Genomic DNA, 21,516 nt, shown 5'->3' with positions numbered 1-21,516 from the left:
AGACAGTGTCCTGTTTCTTCGGCAGGGAGTCCTTGGAGACGTTATGGTATAGAATAAACACGCCCAAAAGCCACCCGGGCGCGGGCTCAAACGTCAGAAATTCCTTTACATACAGAGTGCCCTGTCCGGAAAAACATCCCCCAGCGCGGCCGGAGCTACACTTAATCCACGCCGCTGACAGCCTGCGCGCCGACTGGGATGGACTTTTGCACGCTGGGGAGGGCTGGCGTGCGCACAAGGAAGGGGGGCCGAGGGCTGGGGGAGGAGATCGGAAGGGGAGAGGTAATCCCCGGCGTTCTGAGCATCCCCTTTTTAGAAAGACTGAGTCTCTCCCGGGACAGCTGCTGCGGTCACACCACAAACTTAAAAGCCGCCCTCCCGCTCCGAGCGTGCCTTTCCTCGCCACCCTCGCCTCCCCACAGCTCCAGCTGGTGCCTGGCTCCGCGCCGCTCCCGGCAGGGCGCTCGGGGGGCAGCAGCGCCCCCTGCCTCCCGGCCTGGCCTCTGCGGCCGCAGCCTCCACGCTCCGCCAGGGCCGCCGGCGGCTCCGCGGCTCAGCCAGGGCTGCCGCTCAGAGGAGGTCGCGCCGGTGTCCCGGGTCGCCGCCTCGCACGCCCACCGCCTGCACCCCCTTCCTCTCTCCCGGAAAAGACAGCGGGCACAAGAGAGAGGGCGAGAAGAGTTCGCGGCAGGTAAGGCTGGTTTCGGGTCACCTGCTGCTCCGGTGGGAGGACCGCGGTGGCCAGTAGGGGTGACTGGATTTGGGGGTGGTCGTGGGTCCGAAGTGAGGATGCCGAGCGGCCGCGAGATAAGGCAACGTTCTGGGGCGGAAAGAGCGCTCCGGAGCTGACGGGAGTGGGCGCGCGGTTGCGGGGGGGGGGGGTGGCGCAGACGGGGAACGGGGCGCCGAGGCGCTGACGGTCAGGGCGCGCGGCGCGGGGACAGCGTGGCGGCGTGCGCAGTCTCCGCTCGCCGCCGCCGCTTCCTCAGCCCGAGCTTTCCTCACCGCGCAAAGTTTTCCTCCCGAGACGCGCCCGGGAACTTCGCTCTCTCTCTCGCCCCCTCCAGGGCCCCGGCGGCAGCGAGCGCGTCTGAACGTGCCCCGTGGCTCCTCTGGCTGCAGGTTCATTCGCAGACGCGGCGGTGGGGACAGTCTGACGAGGATTTGACCAAAGGCGTCTGCGCCCTCACTCGCTGCTTTTCCCGACGGGCTGGGGGGAGGGGACGGGGAGACCGTGGCGGCTGTTTGTGTTGTGGTGCTTTGGGGAGGGATGGGCAACGCCTTTTTCCCTGTGAGGGAACCGCGACGCTCCGTCTGACGGGAGCGTGCATCCTCCCAGACTCTGAGGGCAAAGTTGGAAGCTGACACCAGCCTCAGAGCTGGCTGACTGGGAAAGGCGGCTCCTGCAAAACGTACTCTTGTGGGAGCCGGGCATCCCTCGGTAGCCTCGGCTTGGCTCGCTCCGAAAAGGGCCGGATTTGACTCCTGCTGGGAATTTAACCGGGTGGGTTTAACCCCGCCGGTCTTTTCCCCCCCTGCTCCCTCATCACGCGCCTGGAGTTGACGCGTTAATGGGCCGCCCTGGCAGCGCCCGGGCCGTTTTCGGCACCGGCTCATTTTCCTTCCCTCACGACTTGAGTTCAACCTCGTGGACTGAGTTGCTTTGCTTCCGTCCCAGCGCGCGGTGGGTACTTGACAGGAGGAGGAGGCGCCGCGCTCCCGCCACCAGGCTGGACTCGAGGGGACTGGACGGGAGCTGCGCAGCCAGCAGCTGGGGCCGCTGAGGTCCCCAGTTCCGAGTTACGGAGATGGAAGTTAAATAGGCGAACTTTTTGCCGTTTAGCCCCGAGCGAAGCCGTAATGAAAGGCAAACCGACAGCTCTTCTTTCCCCACCAAAGCCCCTCCCATCCTCCCTTAGCTTGTCAGTGCCGTCTGCAAGAGAAGAAGAGGGGGCGGGAACTGAAAGTCTCACATTTAGCCGAAAAGGTTCTCCTCCCCTGCGGGGGCGGGCGGGGGGGGGGCGTGCTCACTAAAGGATGGAAAGGGTTGAGGGGGAGGTAGAGGAGACGGGATGAGACCCCTCCTGGGTCTGGTGCTGCTGTTGTGTAACCATGGCAACCGCCAGGGCAAGAGCGGTCAGAGCCTTCCGGGTTCTGCACGTGGAAAGAAAAATGTGAAGGGTGGGGAAGGGAGAGACTCACATGTCATCACTCCAGTGTTGCCGTCGCTTCTCCCCCTGTTCTGAGGCCAGAGAGCCAAGAGGATGAGCAGGAAGGGTCTGGGTTGGATGTGAGCAGCCCCAGACAGCAGTTGCTTTAACTCTGTCCCGCCTCAGAGTCACTGAGGCTCAACCGAGTAGCTAAAGCTGGCCAGAGGGACATCGTTGATAGGCTACAAAGTGATGGTTCAGGTCAGGAAGATGGGAAAAGGCCTTGGCCTTTGAAAGAGAAAAGGCCAGGAAATACAGGAAGGTGATGTGGGAAGAGATATGAATAGCGTCAAGAGGTAGCTGAGAGACAGTAAAATGGTACTGATCTGGACTGCCAACATTTCAAATGGAATTTGCCCATTATGAAATGAAAAATTGGTGAAGGGAAGGGACATTTATCAAATACTTATTGCATCCTAGGTACTTTGTACATTATCACGATTAATATTCTCAACAACACTATATGAAGTTTCATTATTTTTTTTTGTTTTTTAGATTGAAAACAATAAGCAGAGACACACAGAGAGTTAGAAATGTGTGTTGTCCCATTTTGGCTTTTGCAATTTTAAGAAAAATCATAGTTCTTAAAAGTGGTATCGGTGGTTACGGGAGTAGACAGAGCAATTATTCTCATTTTAGAGGTGAGAATAATGAGATGTAAAGGTGTTAGCTGATGTGTTCAAATATAAGCTAGTAAGGGGCAGAGCTGAGACTGGAACTGTTTTACCTGGATTCAGGTCACCTTTTAAGGACTTCAGGCAGCTTTCCATGACCCCACTTAAAGGGAGGACCTTTCTAAGGTCAGTTGATGCATTATCTGTATATTATAATTTATAGGGTAAGAACCCCGAGAATTTCAGTGGGATCCAGGGTTGAAGATGGGTATGGGTCACATCAAGTCTGTAGGTCAAGGATCTTATGTACATGATATTAGTAATCTATATTTATAAAGGTCTTATTGTACCTATAGGAATTATTAGTGGCTTTAATAATGTTTATAAAGGAAAAATGAAAACAAAAGGAACATTTTTCAAATAGTAACTCCATGGCTGCATTGAGAAAATTTCCTGAGATTAATGAAGTTTTCCTTAGTCTACTTATTGCCTTCATGACCTGAATATCTACAAAGTTACTTCATATTTTGGCACCACTATTTCATCTTTGTAAGAGTCTGTGGCCCATTCACTTGGGAGGAGTAATAATTTGACTCCTGTTACCCTCCTGCTGACTCTCTGAGAGGGGAGGTCAAGGAAAAAATGTCTGGCAGTGCAAAGTGTTTTGGAATTATCAGGAAACTATAACCAACACTAACAGAAACTAAGGGAAAAGGTAAAGAAATAATTATGTATCTTTTCTTTTGCCTTTTTGCAGAATTTGCCTTTATAGTTACATCTTAGTTAATGAATTTGCTTTATAATTTTGCATGGGAAAAATGCACAAAGATAAACTGTATTTTTAATCTCTTTTGTGTGTGTGTGGGGAAGGGCTGGTAAGGGTGGGAGTGTGAATTATTTTTGGTGTCAGGGAAGGTCAGGAATATAAACAATTACAAAGGCAGAGGAAGCACATGTACTGTTTCCAGTGACAGGGTAACAGATCAAATATAGGTTTGAACTTGAGTCACCAAGCTGAATTACTCTCACATCTTTTCTTTTCCAAAGCTAGGAAATATATTGTTTGGGGTTGGAGTTAAATTAAGACAGGATGTTTCGTGGTGCTTAGTTCTTATTCCTCATACTGTGTTCTCGTTCCATTGGATGGGTATTTGTTAACTATCAGAAGGTTTATCACAGACCTGAAAGTGTCTCTGAAGGTGTCCTGTGGAATTGGTAGGTGTCTCTGTGGCCCAGTGTTTGTTTTCTGCTTAGACAGAGTACTGGGTGAAGTCATCCCCATTTTTATTAGGTATTTGGAATATCAACTTCTCAGTCTCAAGGGGAAAACATTCCAGTTGGTGCTGATTTAATGAATATTAGTATGTCTTCAGATTGTTTGTTATAGCTTCATTATTTTAGAAAAAAAAAAACGTGACTGAACTTTACTGTTCTGTCTGGGAGATGTAATGCTTTGATGACATATGTTCTTTGGGGAACATTCTTATCAATTAATAAATGATTTATTTAATAAACATGAGTAACCATAGCTCTGTTTGAAAAGTTATTCTTTCTGTATATGCCTGGAGCTATATAGATAACCTAGGTAAAGTAGTAAATATTTCGACTCAATAACATAGTCCTTAAAGGAAAAAGAAACATTCGCGTTTGTGAAATAAGTAGTAATAACAACAATAACAGTGACTGACCATGGGCAACATTTGTTAATCACATAACTTGCTACCTCAAAACTTAGTTAAAAAATACTTTCTTACTCTAGGAAATCTTGACCAAAATTCCTTTCTATTTTTATATCTTCATCCTGCCTTTCAAGCTAATATTCTAAGTTTTCAGTCATTTGCTTTCTTATGTTGTTGTTTATGATTCCTAACTAGATCGTAAGAACCTTGAAGGAAGGACTTGTCTTCTCTAACTTTTGACACCTTCAGGTTAGTACAGTGCTAAACATATTTAGATGCCTAACAAATATTGAGGTCTAATTACTTACCAAGCAGTTAAGGGAGTGATTTTGAATCTCTTTGTTGCCTCTCAAAGATCAGCTTAAAGACCTTTGGTTTTATACTTTACTTTCTCTGAGATTTTAGAAAGGAGAGTTTTTTCTTTTATATGAGTTTTACCCTTTCATAGAAAAAAATGTTGAGAAACTGACTGGTTTATCATGATGCATAACATAGAGCAATGTAATGATCATGCGAAATAGGGTTTATAAGAATACATAGTAAAAAGAGGCATATTATAAAAAGTTACATTTTATTTTTGAATTTCTTGTATTTTTTAGAAGGATCTAAATTAAGAAATGAGAATCTGCATCATCTTGTCTGCATTATTTCACCTTAACTTTAAGTACCTAAATAATAATTAGAAAGAAGCGTAAAGCTAAATTAAATTCACTGCAAACAAGAAATACACTGAGAAGAAACTGCAACACCTTGAAATTATTTTGAAATTTAAGTAATAATAATGAGGTGTACTTAAATTATTAGACATTTACAAATATAAATTATTAAAGACAAATAGTTAAGTGCTTGAAAAAGTTGCAATATGTAATAAGATATACTGTTTAGATTTTAAATGATTTTGGTGACTTTTAATCTATCATCATTAACATTTGATCATTTATTTCCATGTTAATGATGATATTTAATAATTTCTAATAGTCATGAACCAGGATATCTTTAACTAGCCTGCTAACCTTTTGCTGGTAAATTTCGACAGTTTGCTCATTCTTTTGCCATACTCCGTAAGCCACAAATATTACCCTCCCATAAAAATGTATAAAATAAATAGAATTAAGTTGCCAAGTGTTCACAGAAGAGTTTGTGTCTCTCTGAATCTGTTATCCTTTTAAATATATTGTGTCTTCTGCTTCAGAAATTAGAAATGACATACTTGATGTCCCTTGTTTCTTCTATAGGGCATTTAACAATATAACTTAAACATTTCATGTTTTTAAGTATGTTCTACTAGAAAATCACAGGAAAAATGGGAACATTTGCTGTATTTTTCTAATTAAATAGAATCAAGCATTATTAAATGGGACTATAACTACAAAGAACAAAGTCGAATAAAAAAAGCAAAAAAGTCTAGATTATTGAGCATCTTAAAAGAAATACAGTATTATTACTTTCATGGAAAATAAATAAAATTGGATAGATATATAGATGTGACATTATTAATCTACCATCAGGTAAATGTCCAATTTATTTTTCCTATACTAATTATGCATTTTACTTGGCCTTTTGTATATCTTAAACTGCTTTTAAGGATTTATTGTTATATTTGGTCCTGAAATGAGCCTATATAGCTGGTACCTAATAGCTGAGTTAAATATACAGAGTTTCAAGCACACTATATTAGCAGAAATTAGACTAATAAAATTGCTCAGTAAAGATTTTGTCTGGATTTATGTTAGTGAAGAGACAGAGAAGTAGTATAGTCTATGCATTTAATGTCAGCATGTATGAACTGCTTAAAAACAATGTCCACAAAGTACCCTCTTAAGTTGCTTACATAGTCCCATAGAAGCCTTTTTAAAAACATGTTATATTGACTGCTGAAGCCATGCCTAATGATGTCATAATCTCAAGTTATGTCTAAATAATCTGTTGGCTTTTTTTTTTTTGATAGAATGTATAAAATCAGTGATAGGCTTTTACTCCTCCTTTTTTTGTTTTTTATCCTTCTCATAAAGAGCAGTCCATACATCTGCCATTCAGGCGTTTCTTGTGTTTTGGTATTTGCTGTTGTTGCTTTCAGATAGATCTTTGGTTTTTACATCTGAAATGGTTGTTCTATGAAAGAAAGAAGTGTTTTCTAAGGTAAAAAATGAATACCACTTTTACTTGGAGGAACACTTTCAATTGTGAAACATAACACTTCATTTCAAAGATAACTATTTGGAACTCTCAGAATTCTCAGTTTACTTGTAATACTAAATACGAGGTCAGTAGAAGTTGATACCGTTGGGTGGGCCAAAAGGTTTGTTCGTTCTTTTTCCATAAGGTGGCTCTAGTAGCACTTAGTTGTCTTTAACTTCATTCAAAACAATTTCGTTAGATTGTGTGTGACAGCTGTCATATCAGCTTGCATTTAGAAAAAGACTTACCAAAATTGGCCAATTTTGTGTAGGCCATTTTAATATTGAAGACGGAAGAAGAAAAGCAACATTTTTGGCATATTATTCTTTACCATTTCAAGAAAGGTAAAAATGCAACTGAAACACACAAAAAGATTTGTGCAGTGTATGGGGAAGGTGCTGTGACTGATCGTGTCAAAAGTGGCTTGCGAAGTTGCGTGCTGGAGATTTCTTGCTGGACAATGCTCCGTGGTCGGGTAGCCCAGTTGAAGTTAGTAGTGATCAAATCGAAACAATAATTGAGAACAATCAACGTTATACCACGCTGGAGATAGCCGACATGCTCAAAATATCCAAATCAAGCACTGAAAATCATTTGCACCAGATTGGTTATGTGAATCTCTTCGATGTCTGGGTTCCACGTAAGTTGAGCAAAAAAAACCTTCTTGACCATATTTTTGCATGCGATTCTCTACTGAAACGTAATGAAAACATTCCATTTTTAAAACAAATTGTGACGGGTGATGGAAGGTAGATACTGTACAACAATGTGGAATGGAAGAGATCATGGGGCAAGAGAAATGAACCACCACCAACTACACCAAAGGCTGGTCTTCATCCAAAGAAGGCAACGTTGTGTATATGGTAGGATTGGAAGGGAGTCCTCTATTGTGAGCTCCTTCCGGAAAACCAAATGATTAATTCCAACAAGTACTGCTCCCAATTAGACCAACTGAAAGCGGCACTCGACGGAAAGCATCCAGAATTAGCCAAGAGAAAACGCATAATCTTGCATCAGGAGAATGCAAGATCGCATGTTTTTTTTATGACCAGACAAAAACTGTTACAGCTTGGCTGGGAAGTTCTGATTCATCCGCCATATTCACCAGACGTTGCACCTTCAGATTTCCATTTATTTAGGTCTTTACAAAATTTTCTTAATGGAAAAAATGTCAATTCCCTGGAAGACTGTAAAAGGGACCTGAAACAGTTCTTTGCTCAAAAAGATAAAAAGTTTTGGGAAGATGGAATTATGAAGTTGCCTGAAAAATGGCAGAAGGTAGTGGAACAAAAGGGTGAATACGTTGTTCAATAAAGTTCTTGGTGAAAATGAAAAATGTGTCTTTCATTTTTACTTAAAAAACCGAAAGCACTTTTTGGCCGACCCAATAATGTGCATTTTCTTGTTGAAATGGGGTGTACATTCTTTTAGAGCTTTTATTTTTATAGTAATGATTTTCATTACAGATGTAATTCGTGATCATTGCTGAAAAACTAGTAAACACAGATAAGCATAGAGTAAGGCTTAATAAGAATTTATCCATAAATGTACTACACACAAATATATATTTTTTTATATATTTATATAAATATATTTTTTATATATAATAATATATATAAATATATTTTATATATAACATAATATATATAATTATATATATAATTATATATAATTTTTATATAGTTTATATATATTTATATTAAACATGAAATTTATTTTAAAAATAAATTTTGTATGTGACAGCTAGTGCCTAGATCTCATTTTCTAACATGATTCTCCAGTGAAAGGAACCAGGGGTCCTCAGAGAAATGGCTGATTCTAGGACTGGGGCAGGAAATGTATGTGAGCCTGGATCATCTTGTGCCAAAAAATAAACAAGTGTTCCAAACACCCACATACAGTCACCACACCACATACGCACAATGACAGAGGTATGTCAAAGGGACATAGGAGCCAATTGAAAAAGCTCCCAATGGCCAAAACTGGAATAATTTGAGCAAAAAAAATAAAGTATATTGATTATAACCCAAGGTATAAAATAAATATCCACGAGACCATGCTGATATAAATAAATGATGAATAAATTAATAAACGAAGGAGAAGAGACAAGTCTCCCATCCAGTAGAATTTCAAACAATTTATGTAGATACTCTGCCCTGAAGGAAGGGGAACATAAAACTCCTTACTTCTGAAATGAGTTGAGCATGGTCACTTCCTCCAAAGAGTACTCAGTATGGTAAGGAGGGAGAGACTTCTTTACAGTGAATAAACCTAGCAGAGACTGTCTCAGCCAGGTGATCAGGGTCAACCTCAGTAGTCCTAAAGCATGTTGATAATATGTGCCCTTGATATGAGGGATGAAAAGAACACTCTCCCTCTCAATCTCTCTCCCAAAAACCTATAACCCCAATAAAACCATGTGAAAAACATCAGACAAATTCCAGTAGAGGGACAGTCTACAATATGCTTGACCAGTACTCCTCAAACCTATCAAGATCATCAAAACCAAAGTGAGTCTGAGAAACTGTTGGAAGCAAGAAGAAGCCAGAGAGACACGAACTAAATGTAATGTGGTGTCCTGGATGGGATCCGTGAAAAGAAAAAGAACATTCGATAAACACTAAGGAAATCAGAATAAATTATGGATGGAGTTTAGTTAATAATAAAATGTCAATATTGGTTTATTCATTGTAACAAATGCCCATACTAATGTAAGATGTAAAAATAATAGGGGAAACTGGTGTGGGTTCTCGGGGAACTCTTTGTACTATCTTCTCAATGTTTTTGTAAATCTAAAACTGTTCTGAAAAATAAAGTCTATTTTTAAAAATTATATTTGAAAGCATATAGATTAACCATGGTGAGAAACTATATAAAAGGTGAACCATTCTCTGGTCAGAAAGGTTAATGTCATTCAATTTATTCTCCTAGTTCAAGGTGCAACTATTTTACTTTTTTTTTTTTCTGTTGATACTAAATATAATAGTTCTCATTATAATAAACACATATTTTGAATTAGTTCTCATAATTACTTATTTTTCAAAATAAAATGTATTACTTGGATTAATAAAAATTTTTAGATCACCATTGTGGTAGGTTCTCATGCAAAGAAAGCTATGTATCAGTCATGTCTTATAAATCAATCTTAAATATTAAAAGAGAAGGCACACTTTTTTTCTACTTCAGTCTTTGCTATTTTATTGATATTGACAAGATCCATCCTCTGTGCCAGATGTCTTCAGTTCTACATGATGACTGTGCTTTCAAAATTCTTGCCAAAATGGCTCAATGACTATGTATTCTTGTTTCTCCTCTTTGAATCCCAAGGACATCTACTACATTAAGTATGTTAAAGATTATTCCCTATCAAATGTTATATGTATAATACACTTATCATTGCTATTTTGAAAATTAAAAATATACCTAGGAAGCTTCTACATCCCCTCAAATTCCTAGAAGTTGAGACTTAGATGTGTTCTAGAAATGTAGATATGGGCTGCCATTTCCCTTTCTACGTGTGTGTGTGTGTGTGTGCGTGTGCGTGTGTGTGTGTGTGTTTTCAACGCTTTCCCTCACTTTATGTATATACTTTCTCTCTATATATAAAAATCACATATTATTCCTTCTATTCCCTCTGTTACAAATCGTTGCATATTTTTTTTTAATCTGAGTTTTATTCTCTTTTAGTAATAAGCTCCCTTGCTTAAAGTTGGACCAAAAGTCCTGTCATTTCACCTTTCTTATTGAAGCTTTTATACATGCTGATGTCATTTTTTTTTACTGTTATCTCATACTGTTATCTCATATTTATAATTATTTAACAATTACCTGACTCTGTGCTTTACACTTAACTGCTTTTTGTTGAATTTGTGCTCTACTGTGGCAGTTGTTGAAAAGTTTAAACTTGCTTTTTTCTTCCCCCCTGTTTTTAGTTTGTGAATCATAGCACACAAAAAACACATTTCAACAACTTGTTCGGGAAAAGTCATGGAATTCAATCCCAGAATATGTGACTAAAGGGCCTCTTTTTTGGTGATACCCCATTGAACTTCCTGAAATAATAAGTATAATAATAATAATAATAATAAGTATCTGAAAAAGACTCAGATCAATACAACTAATATGCTCTGGGCTGTCATTGGAATCTTAGATACAAGGTTTTCATTTTCATTACACAGGAGAATTGAGTACAATTTTGAAAAGAGAGATCCTGCCTGTGATAATTTAACTCATTCAAAAAAAGGAATGAAGAAATAAAATTCTGACCAAAACCTTTAGAAATGCACATACCTAATTTGTATAGTAGAGCTATGTGTGATTTACATTTTTGCATGGAGTACCATTGTCTCCTTTTTCACTTCATATCAACATATTTTCAAGTAATTGATGACGTATGAATACATAATTATAACTAGAGTATTATTTTTAAAAAATCGTTTCAAATGAAAATAATCATCTCAAATCTCATCAATTTTGATGTTTGACTCTCCTTATTAGAAGACAAGTTTTTTAAATAGTAGTGAAATTGTATACCTATTAACTTTACCCTTGACATATGTTCTGATTCAAAATTCATTCTTTTGGCCACACTAGCTTCTGTCTTGTAGCTTCAGATATTTCCATATCAAAATCAAATTAGGGTGTTACAAGTTGCTTTCCGAGCAGGTTGGTAGAAGTTTAAAGTAGCCAGGCTATTCTGTCTGCAAAAGTATTTGCATGATGAAATAGTGTAAGATGAGTTATGTATAATTTTAAAATGGAAAATTGATATAAATCAAGAAATTATTGTATCAACTTATGAAGACTTTTATCACCTGTAAAGTAGCTGTTCAAAAGCATTTGTGCTGGATATACAGATGAGAGAATAACATTTCCCTTTCTTTGGCTTGATTCACATTTCACAGAGCCCTGGGGATTGTTGTCTGAGACTACACTGTAATGAGGTTTGGCAGAGAGTGTTCATTGTTCAGGTTTTAAAAAGGGCAAGTTTTTGGCAGAAGTAACTTACATAGAAGAGGAATGCTATGCTTACACATGTGCACTCAATAAACCCTTCAAAGAGCTTGGGCTGAGATACTAGGATTCCTCACTTGACCTTACCCCCAGTCTCTGGGTGTTGATTGTTTGGAGCCCTTCTTTTGTTGTGTCATTATCACATAGACCTTTTCATATTCCAGAAAATGGTACTTTTGATCCATATATCAAAAGTTATTGGGCTTCCCTGGTGGCGCAGTGGTTAAGAATCCGCCTGCCAACACAGGGGACACGGGTTCGAGCCCTGGTCTGGGAAGATCCCACATGCCGCGGAGCAACTAAGCCCGTGCGCCATAACTACTGAGCCTGCGCTCTAGAGTCCGCGAGCCACAGCTACTGAAGCCCGTGGGCCTAGAGCCCGTGCTCCGCAACAAGAGAAGGCACCGCACGGAGAAGCCCGCACACCGCAACGAAGAGTAGCCCCTGCTCACCGCAACTAGAGAGCCCGCGTGCAGCAACGAAGACCCAACGCAGCGAAAAATAAATAAGTAAAATAAATTTATTTAAAAAAAAAAAGTTATTAGAGTACAGTGAATAGTCATTCATATCCTGTGCACTTTCACTTGAGACTTATTAAGAACAAGAACTGCATTCAGATCTGCTTTCCCCTAGTATTTATCGAACACATAACCATCACCTTCATGATAGCCACCAATCATTCTTTTATATATTTGTAACCCTTGGTTATTTCTGTTAATCAGAAATGACAATTTAGACTTTCCCTTTTTTCCTTTATTGTGTACAAGTGGTGTTAAAAAGTGTGCTTTAAGTGGATAATGTATTAGGATGAGCCAAAGCTAAGTCTCGTAAATTCCCCAAATTAAGAACAGGACAAACTGGCATCAACCACATGGGCCTACCATTTCTGTACTCGTTCCTCATGGGGCTTTGCAGTGATCTCTCCTTTCACTTGGATAATTTTGTCTTTTACTGCCATCACTTCTCCTGGCCCCCAACCAATGCCCACTCCCCTAGCCACCCTCACATATGTCCACTAAATCTTGCTTGCAAAAGTGTTTTTCACTCAAATTCTGCCCTCCTCTTTGTAAGATCTTCTTCAGTTTCAATAACTATTTACTCTCTCTCTCTTAGTTGGACTAAGTTTCTCAAGAATAAGGATCAAATGGTTGTTACCTTGACAGCTTTCTTCATACTTCCATGCATACCACCTAATCTTGTATATAATAAGTACACCGTCTCTAATACATGAATATAAATTAATCTATTCAGTATCCCTTACCTGTTTTTTCCTCTTGTAACTACTTTAGATGTGTAATTCATCATAAAGTTTATTTCGCATGTGCATTCCTTTTTTGTAAAGGTTATTTCACACATATTCATCTCATTCTTGATGCCTTCCTATCTTGAATTCCCTTTTCATCTTTTCTTTAATTCACGAAGTATTTGTTGAGTGCCTTCCATGTACTGGGCACTCTAAGAGTCACTGACGAAATACAGATGAGAAACCTTGGCTGCAATCATGAAGTAGATGATTGTAAAGGAACTCATTATCATCCTGGGTCAAATCAAATCTCTTTATGATACTAAAAACCAAAAACAAAGGGTCCTATTCATAGACTTGGCCTTTTCTCTCTGCAGCCTTTTCGTTATGTCATCTTCTTCCCTAACCTCTACTTTTATCTATGTGGAGATTATGCTTAGAGTATTGTCTCCAGCCCTGACTCTCTTGGGTCCCAGGTGTGTCACCACACCACTACAACACCTGTGGGCTAGTGTTCATTGCTCAACACTGTATACTTATAAAGGAGGTCACTCTGGTAACAAAGAATCTTTGATTACTGTAACTTTAAACTGAGGCTTTCAAGTGTGGGGGGAAATGTGGTGCAATGGTTAAGACTATGACATACACACACTACTATATATAAAATAGATAACTAATAAGGACCTACTGTATAGCACAGGAACTCTACTCAATACTCTGTAATGACCTATATAGGAAAAGAATCTAAAAAAGAGTGGATATATGTATATGTGTAACTGATTCACTTTGCTGTACACCTGAAACTAACAACATTGTAAATCAAGTATACTCAAATCAAAATTAATGAAAAAAAAAAAAAAAGACTATGCCCTATGAAAGCAGACAGCTTGGATTCAGATCCTAGCTCTGTCACCTCTGAGCTGTGTGGTTTAGACAAGTTACTTGACCTTTCTATATCTGTCTCCCGTCTTTTAACTGGGGGTTCATGAAGGCACTAACCTCATAGGGTTATTGTGAGAAATAAATAGGTTATTATAGGTTAACAATCAAAATCTGTGTGGCGCATTACACTATCTATGTGTTATCTTTCTGTTATCCTTACACAGATGATGCAAATTACACATAGGTCAGATTCTCACACCACCTACCCACTGTTCTACTGCCTTCTTGTTCTCTATCTGCTGAGTTACATTCACCTCATTCAAAAAAAGTCCTTTGGTGACCTCCTTCAGGTATATTCCTGGATAAGAGAATGACATTTTAGGATTGGCTCTTACCACCTTTTAGAGGGACATCATTTGGGGGCGCAGTGCAACAGACCCTGCTATAGGGATGTGAGGGAGAATCCAGGGCAAAGGAACCCTTCAGTACCAGCTGTCTCAGAAGCAACAGCTACTTGTAGAGGCTAAACAGCAAGTAATAAAATCCTTTGAGGCCCCATCTAAGTTTCCAGGTTTATTTTGTAGTATCCCACCGTTCCTTAGCTATCTACTACTGGATTTATAACATTGCATATTTCCTTAATGAAGTGCTCCGTCCCCAAATAAACAATACAGATATGTTCAACAGCTTGCACATCCCCCTGCCCCTGACTTTTTTCACCCAATGCACAGATACTTCTCTAGCCCTCCACTGTGGGCCCACTGTCATTCTAATCCCCTTGCCAGCAGATTACTTCCACTCTTTGATCACCACCTTGTCCCTGTACCTCTGCTAACCAGTTATTGCTCTTGAAACCTCTTATTAAATGCTCTCACTATTGTGTGGTTTCAGAATATTCTATGTTGGTCCCATTTATAAGGGGTGAAGGGAAACACAGTGACCTGATTTGCTATCCATCCACTAGAGGATGTGGAAATTGGCCCCGTGACAGTCTCTTGTAGTGCAGTCTCATGCCCAGGGACTAGACTTTTTCTAGACTCTATACCAGTGCTGAACTTGGTGCCCTCATCCAGCTACTAAGAGGTCCCTGGATTTTTGCTCCCTAAATGTTGGGCTTCAGGGGACCTTGCAGGATACCTGCAGTACAGCACTTATGGAATCAAGTTCCCTAAGTGAGGCATCTCTCAAGGAGGAAGTTTCGGAAGAGCCCAGAGATAAATGGGTAGCTCCTGCATCTAGATATAAGCAATCTAATACACAAAGAACACCTTTGTCCCATGCTGCCTCACCTTCTCGGCAGTTCTCTGCAATATAACTAGTGGCAGCAGAAAGTATGTTAATCAGTGATATTTTCCAGAAATTGAACTTAAAGGTCACTTCAGCTTCTGAGCAAGTGGAAGTGAAACTGAATAATGTTCTAGTTATTTTATGGGAAAATACTTTTCTAATGCCCTTCTTGGTATTGTTTCAGATTAGTCTGTTCCCGTAATCGCCACTTTTGCTTATGAATGTTCATCAATATACTTTATATGAATAATAATTTATAAATTGTTTTATATATCTTAAGTTAATTATGTATGTTATATATATCATATTAATAACAATATGTAAGACCCTATGTCTATTTCACAGAAAGTGAAATGTTTCAGAGACAGGATAAATAAGATTTACTTGAAATAATTTCTAAATATTTTCTAAATAATTATAAAGCCTCTCACAGTGCTCATCCCAGGAATATTAAATATTTTCCTATGGTTGCAAATAGATTGATGTAAATGGATGTAAAATGTTTCATCTCTACCTATCTGTCTATATAGATAGATAGATATATCTTTAGTATGTGGCATTTTCTATTCCATGAGTTCTTAAGGATTATTTTATTAGAGCAAATTAAGAGAAGGAAACAATTTTAAAAACAAGAACCCAGAGTCAATTTAGTTTGTTTGTTTTGCTTTTGTCAATTCACTCTTACTCCTGTCGGTTTTTTATTTCTTTCCTGAGTATTTATAAATCTCCTGGCTTGTCTCTTGATGAGATTTTAAGTAAGGGAGATTATTTATATTACTTTTCTAAATAAGTATTTTGCTGGGGCAGGGGAGTGTTCTTTTTTACAAATGATTACTTTTAAGTGTCATTTATGGGGACCAGCCAGGCTAATAGTGGTTTTCTGGGTAGATCCAAGGTCATTAAAAAAGTGTGACCTGGGCCAAGGTAGCACCTCCTGTTCCAGGTCCGTAGCTCAGGACTGAAGACAGGGAAGGTGGAACAGTCCTGAGGTTCTCATGCATGTTCTTCTTTGGGGGCCCCTATAATTCCTGGGTTGTATCTGATGGCTTGCTTCTTCTCTAGCTCCGTCACTGGTTCCCCTTTCTCTTCCTCCCACTAATTGCAGTTTGCCCACAGTTCTGTTCTTTTCTGTCTACAGACTTTCCTCCCTGATCCATTCCCTGTCCTCATTTTCGTTACTATTTAGATGAGAAAGACACATAAATTATTAATCCTGACCTCTCTCATGGTCTTGGTCCCTCTGCCAGTGCTTTTTCCAGTAAACCCCAGTCTAAGGCAATTGATCATCCACTTCACAAGCAGTTTAAATTCTTATTATGATCTCATCATGTACTTTCTTCTATTATGGTTGTGATATTGTACACACAAGTGTTTACACTATCTCGTGGTGGGAAGGGAGCACACTTTGGAGTCGCAATTTATTATTTGGGAAAATTCACTGTTATTTAACTCTATCAGCTTTGGTATACTCATATATTGAAGTGGGGTAAATGACAGCTGTGTATTCAAAACACATGTGAGTACTAAATGAGAAAATGTAAATAAAGAATCTCTCCCAGTGCCTGACACCATTGTTATTTAATAAATCAACACTAATAGTTTTATTTCTTCTCACCAATATTCATTGAGCGTGTTTTACTGTTTACAAAAGCCTTGAAATGCCAAGATACAGACTTTGGATTTTATTCTGCAGGCAATTGGGAGCCACTAAAAGTTTTTGAACCACGAAACAACCCAAGAATTAGTATTTTAGGAAGATGAACCTAGGAATAATTTTCAGGAAGACCAGCTAAGAGACTCTTTATAGATAAAATAAGGTCTGGACTAACACGCTGGTGATGAGAATAGAAAATAAGGGTACTAGAGAAATACAAGGCTATCATATCAGACTTTTACTGTCTGTTATTTATGTATTTCACGATTTTGCCCTGTATAGTCAAAGCATTATTATTATGATGGGAACTTTGCTCTCAGCCTGACTCAGAACTGTTTTATATTCCTCTCAGAGCATAGATGTATTAGCATTAAAACTTTCTCATTGATGTTATGCTTTTTGAAACCAATGTATATTGTTTCCAGAATTCACAATATCTTCCCACGTATAAGGTCTGAGGTCACGCTTGATCTCAGCAGGATATAAAATATCTCATGAATTTTTTCCTGCTAAAGGAAGTTTTAAATATTTCAGGTTGCAGACAGCAACTTTCAGGCAGATATCACGGAACTGGAAATATAAGCCAATGACTATCTTAACTAAATATTTAGCTTGTGAAATAAAATAGTGAATCCTTATTTTGTTGTCATGTATATTTAACATTTAGCATCCGGTATTTCTCATGCTGTTCATCCTTTTGTCTTTTTTTTTTAAATCTTTTGGTATCCTGTCTATTTTTCAAAAGCTAATGCAAATCTCACGTTCTTCATCAGAATAACAATTCATGAAACATAAATCAGTTCGGTAACTTATTTTCCCTGTCACACATATTCACATTTTATAATAAGTTATTTTAATTTAAAATACATTTTATACCTCTAGCAAACCATCCACTCCTAGGGTGGAGATGTATGTCCACATCTGGTTCATTCTCCTTGACACCTAGCATAGCAATCAGTCTTTGTTTATTTGTAATTACAAGTGAAAAAAAAATAAAATCAAAGTAGACCTGTGAGAGTCAAAAGTAAGATCCTAAGTCAGATGTAGCATCAGCAAACTATTATTTTGTATAAATAAATAATGAAATAGATACTTCAGCTATTCTTTTTATTTTTAGAAAGAATCTGAAAATCATAGAATGATTATTCTTCTCTTAATCAAAGGCATCTAAAATAAGTCTCGTAGATAGCAGTAGTTATTTAATTAAAAAAAATATGTTAGGTAGAAGTTGAACTTTGTGTACCATTTAGTTAATAAGCTATGGAAATGGTTTAAGTACTCTATTTTGCCTCCTTACTATCAGTTTATTTTGGCTTTAGATTACCTGCATTTGAAAGACTGTTAAGAACAAAAATTACTATGTGAAAGTAGCAGACAACCTGTTAGTTTAGGAAATAGTACTCCTAAAGTTCAGTTTTACACTCTAAGTATATTGAATTTGTGCATATCCAATACGGAATTTTGGAATTTCTGCAACATGGGTGTATTTTGTTAAAACTTATTTAAGAGAACTAGTACCTGAGGGCTTTTGTTTGCTTGTGTGTTTGTTTGTTTTAATTCCAGCCTGGGGAATAGAGGGTAAGCCTGATAAATTGTCAGTCTCAGGATACCTATTTTGAAATGCCTGTAATTAAAAAAATGATAAATAGTAAAATGATTTTTTGTCTCATAGACTTGTGATATTTCAGAATTAAAAAAACAACTGGAGAGAATGTCTAGTCCAACTGTTTAATTTTACAGAGAGGACTGAGGATGAAGTAATGTGAGTTCTTCCTTCCCTCCCTCTCTCCCTTACTTCCTTCCTTAAACATGAAAGAACAACTTGTATATTCAAAATTGGTGCTGAATGTTTGGAGAGGAATGGCCCCAGGCTTGAGTAATTCATGATCCACATCTATAAGACACTGGTTGTAGTGTGTTCATAGGCACACAACTGAGTCATCACAAAGCTGAGTTTATAGCTGACGTCTCTTCACTCCTAGAGGGGCAGACATCCTACTTTTTACGGATGTCGACAGATAATTTAGAAAATAAATTTAATGCGTTCTGCGAGAATAGTCGACACTTAGATCCAGGCAAGGTGATGACTGCTAGTCACATAATGATGACCATTTCTGAAAGAATATATTGATTTTCTTATCTGATAATCAAAAGCTCTGTTCTGGTTATGATCACCAATGCTATAGAGCTGCTCTTGACCTGATCTCTATCTACTTTCATTATTTAAAAAAGGGTACATTTATCAATGTATACCTTATATTAGCACTATAGAATTTTTAATCTATATATTCATGTATACACACTCTTATATATACATATATATGCATATATCTGAAGGGGAGCAAATATGTCGCCCTCTGAAACTGCCTCTTTGGCATAAGGCTTATCTTGCCCTGGTTCTTTTCAAGAGACAACAGGTGTAGGAGAAGCTCTGAAAATCTAGTAGAAGTTACCCTTTTGTAAGAGGAATTTACATTTATAAAGGAAATATCCATTTGTAAGGGTGTCTTCCACTCCCTATCAGGAAGAGAAGGATAACCGAATCTTAAACTCTTTTTGCTGGAGAAGGCCACAGACTTACATCTGCATAACAACCACGCCCTTGTTTGTTAAGGACTGGTGTCTAACTGCACATATCCCCCCCACCAAAATGCTAAGTAATAGGTAGATTATGCTGGCAGAGATGGGTCTTTTCCACATTTTTAAAATATGAAACTCTGGTACAAAATTCTGTCAAGCCATTCAACTGTAGTGTAGACTTTAATCCAAAATAAATGTCCTTATCAAAAGTATTCATGTTAATAGTATCCTCTGCAGTTACTGGTTTGTTGTTTATAGTTCTTTGTCTGTAGGAGGTAGCCTTATGTAAAATGTTGCCACTTTCCAATCATCATTTGGGTGTGAAGGAAGAAAAAGAGATAACATTTTTACACAATATCATGCTTTCTGGATGTGGTCACCTTTAATAATAGAAACCAAAAGAAACATTTCCCAATGTATTCATCAAAGTTCTACCAGGAAGCAGATGTGCAGTCTTATTTTTCTCTTAATCATGTATTTATTTATTGCATTACATCTTTCAGTTGTGGATATTTTCCTGTAGAGGGAAATTCCATCCTTCCTGGAATAATAATTCCCCAAGTTTTATATGTATTTTTTTCAACTCATGAGTCGATGTGAAAATACAGTCTCCCTTCTTAAATGTATTTGTCTTTTGATCATATCTCTATATAGGGAGAGCTTGAGTGCTTATATCTCTTCCTGAGGATATTTCTGTTGTATCAAAAAAAAAAAAATTCAGGGAATTTTAGGGGAAAGTAATCATATTTCTACAAAAATTCAAACAAATGGATCTCCAACAATAGAAGCAGTTTCATGGAAAATTTTAGTAACATCTAAAGGTCAAAATTTATAGTAACTCAACCTCCTGTCATTCTAGCTTTTTCATTTCTTTTCTTCACTCCTGCTGAAATGATTTGTCTCCATCAGAACATCCCAGCCTTGGCTGTCCTCCATCTTTCCAGAATCTCTTGGTTTCACTTATCTATGTATCCAGCCTAGATCTCCAGATCAGATATTTCAAACAAAAATTTTCAGCCTACTGTAACGTCTCATATGCTGATGTAGTTGATGTAGTTTCCTACATAATGATGCATATACTTGTCTGAGCTCTTTGATCTTCACATGGGTTTCTATTCGTCTGGGTCTAATGAATTACCTGCTGGTTCACCAGCCCATCCTTACTGGTGGATATTACTCTGGACCAAATAATTTGTGTTGATCTCAGAACAATGTTCAGACAACTTTTGACAAATTTGATAATCTATACTCACCTTCGCAACACCTATACACCATCATTCAGACTATGGTATGATCACTTGTTTTGGCCACAGTCTCTTACATGTTACACCCTCGTGTACAAAACCTCCAACTCATGTTTCTTTATATCTTCCTGGCCTTCAAACATAAAATGTGTAAAATAAAACAGGATTTTATTTTCTTAACCTCTTTATTTCTTTTGTCATGATTCAACTAGTAATCTGAATTTAATTAACAATCATCCCTAATGCAGTGTGGAGCATGTGTTTTGGGCTTAGTCTACCTGGGTTCCCATCCTGACTCTGTCACTTATTGAATTGTAGCTTTGGACATCTAATTTTATCTTTCTGTTTTAGTTTCCAGAACTGTAAAATGGAGTAATAAGAATATTTAACAGGTTAATGTGGGGATTAAATAAATCGATGAGTTCTCAACTTAGAATAGTGTCTGTTCTTTAGTTATCCCTGCATAAATGTTAGCTGCTGTTATTATCACTTTCCTTTGCTCTTTATTTCCAGTTAGTTCAGCAAGTTTTCTTAAAATTTCCCTTCTTTTTATTCTCACTGCCTACACCATGATTCAAACTTTCATGGTCTTTTGCCTGTATTATTTTAATAGTCTCCTAATTCATATTCCTGTTCTCATTTTATCATAAGCTCTAACTTAGAATGTTGCATTCCGAAACCTTTATCTTGGTTAGGAACATTGTATTTGGCAAGATAAAGGTTTTATAGAAAAACACATAATCTAAGCAAAACTAAAAATGGCATTAAGTATCATGAGTGTGTATATACATGTGTGTGTATGTGTAAGAAACCTTGTACTAAATAAAAGTGAAAGCAACCTCATTCTAACCAAATTAGATACTCATGGTTATTAAACCTCCTTGTGTTGCTAATCATCGTGTTGGTACCTTCCTTGTTGATTAAAAAACTAC

At 38.3% G+C, this 21,516-nt stretch overlaps 1 protein-coding gene across 2 annotated transcripts in view; it reads left to right on the top strand.

Annotated features, from left to right (window-relative positions):
* The first annotated feature begins 280 nt into the window (after window positions 1-280).
* SEMA3D (semaphorin 3D) overlaps window positions 281-21,516 on the top strand; it is a 207,799-nt gene continuing 186,563 nt past the window's right edge. For both annotated transcript variants that reach the window (XM_068550466.1, XM_068550465.1), the window contains exon 1: window positions 281-691. The gene's annotated coding sequence lies outside the window, so the exon portion shown is untranslated. The remainder of the gene's footprint in view (window positions 692-21,516) is intronic.

The sequence above is a fragment of the Eschrichtius robustus genome, chromosome 8 (assembly GCF_028021215.1).
Source record: "Eschrichtius robustus isolate mEscRob2 chromosome 8, mEscRob2.pri, whole genome shotgun sequence".
Classification (NCBI taxonomy): Eukaryota; Metazoa; Chordata; class Mammalia; order Artiodactyla; family Eschrichtiidae; genus Eschrichtius; species Eschrichtius robustus.
This window is presented reverse-complemented; position numbering and strand designations above follow the sequence as displayed.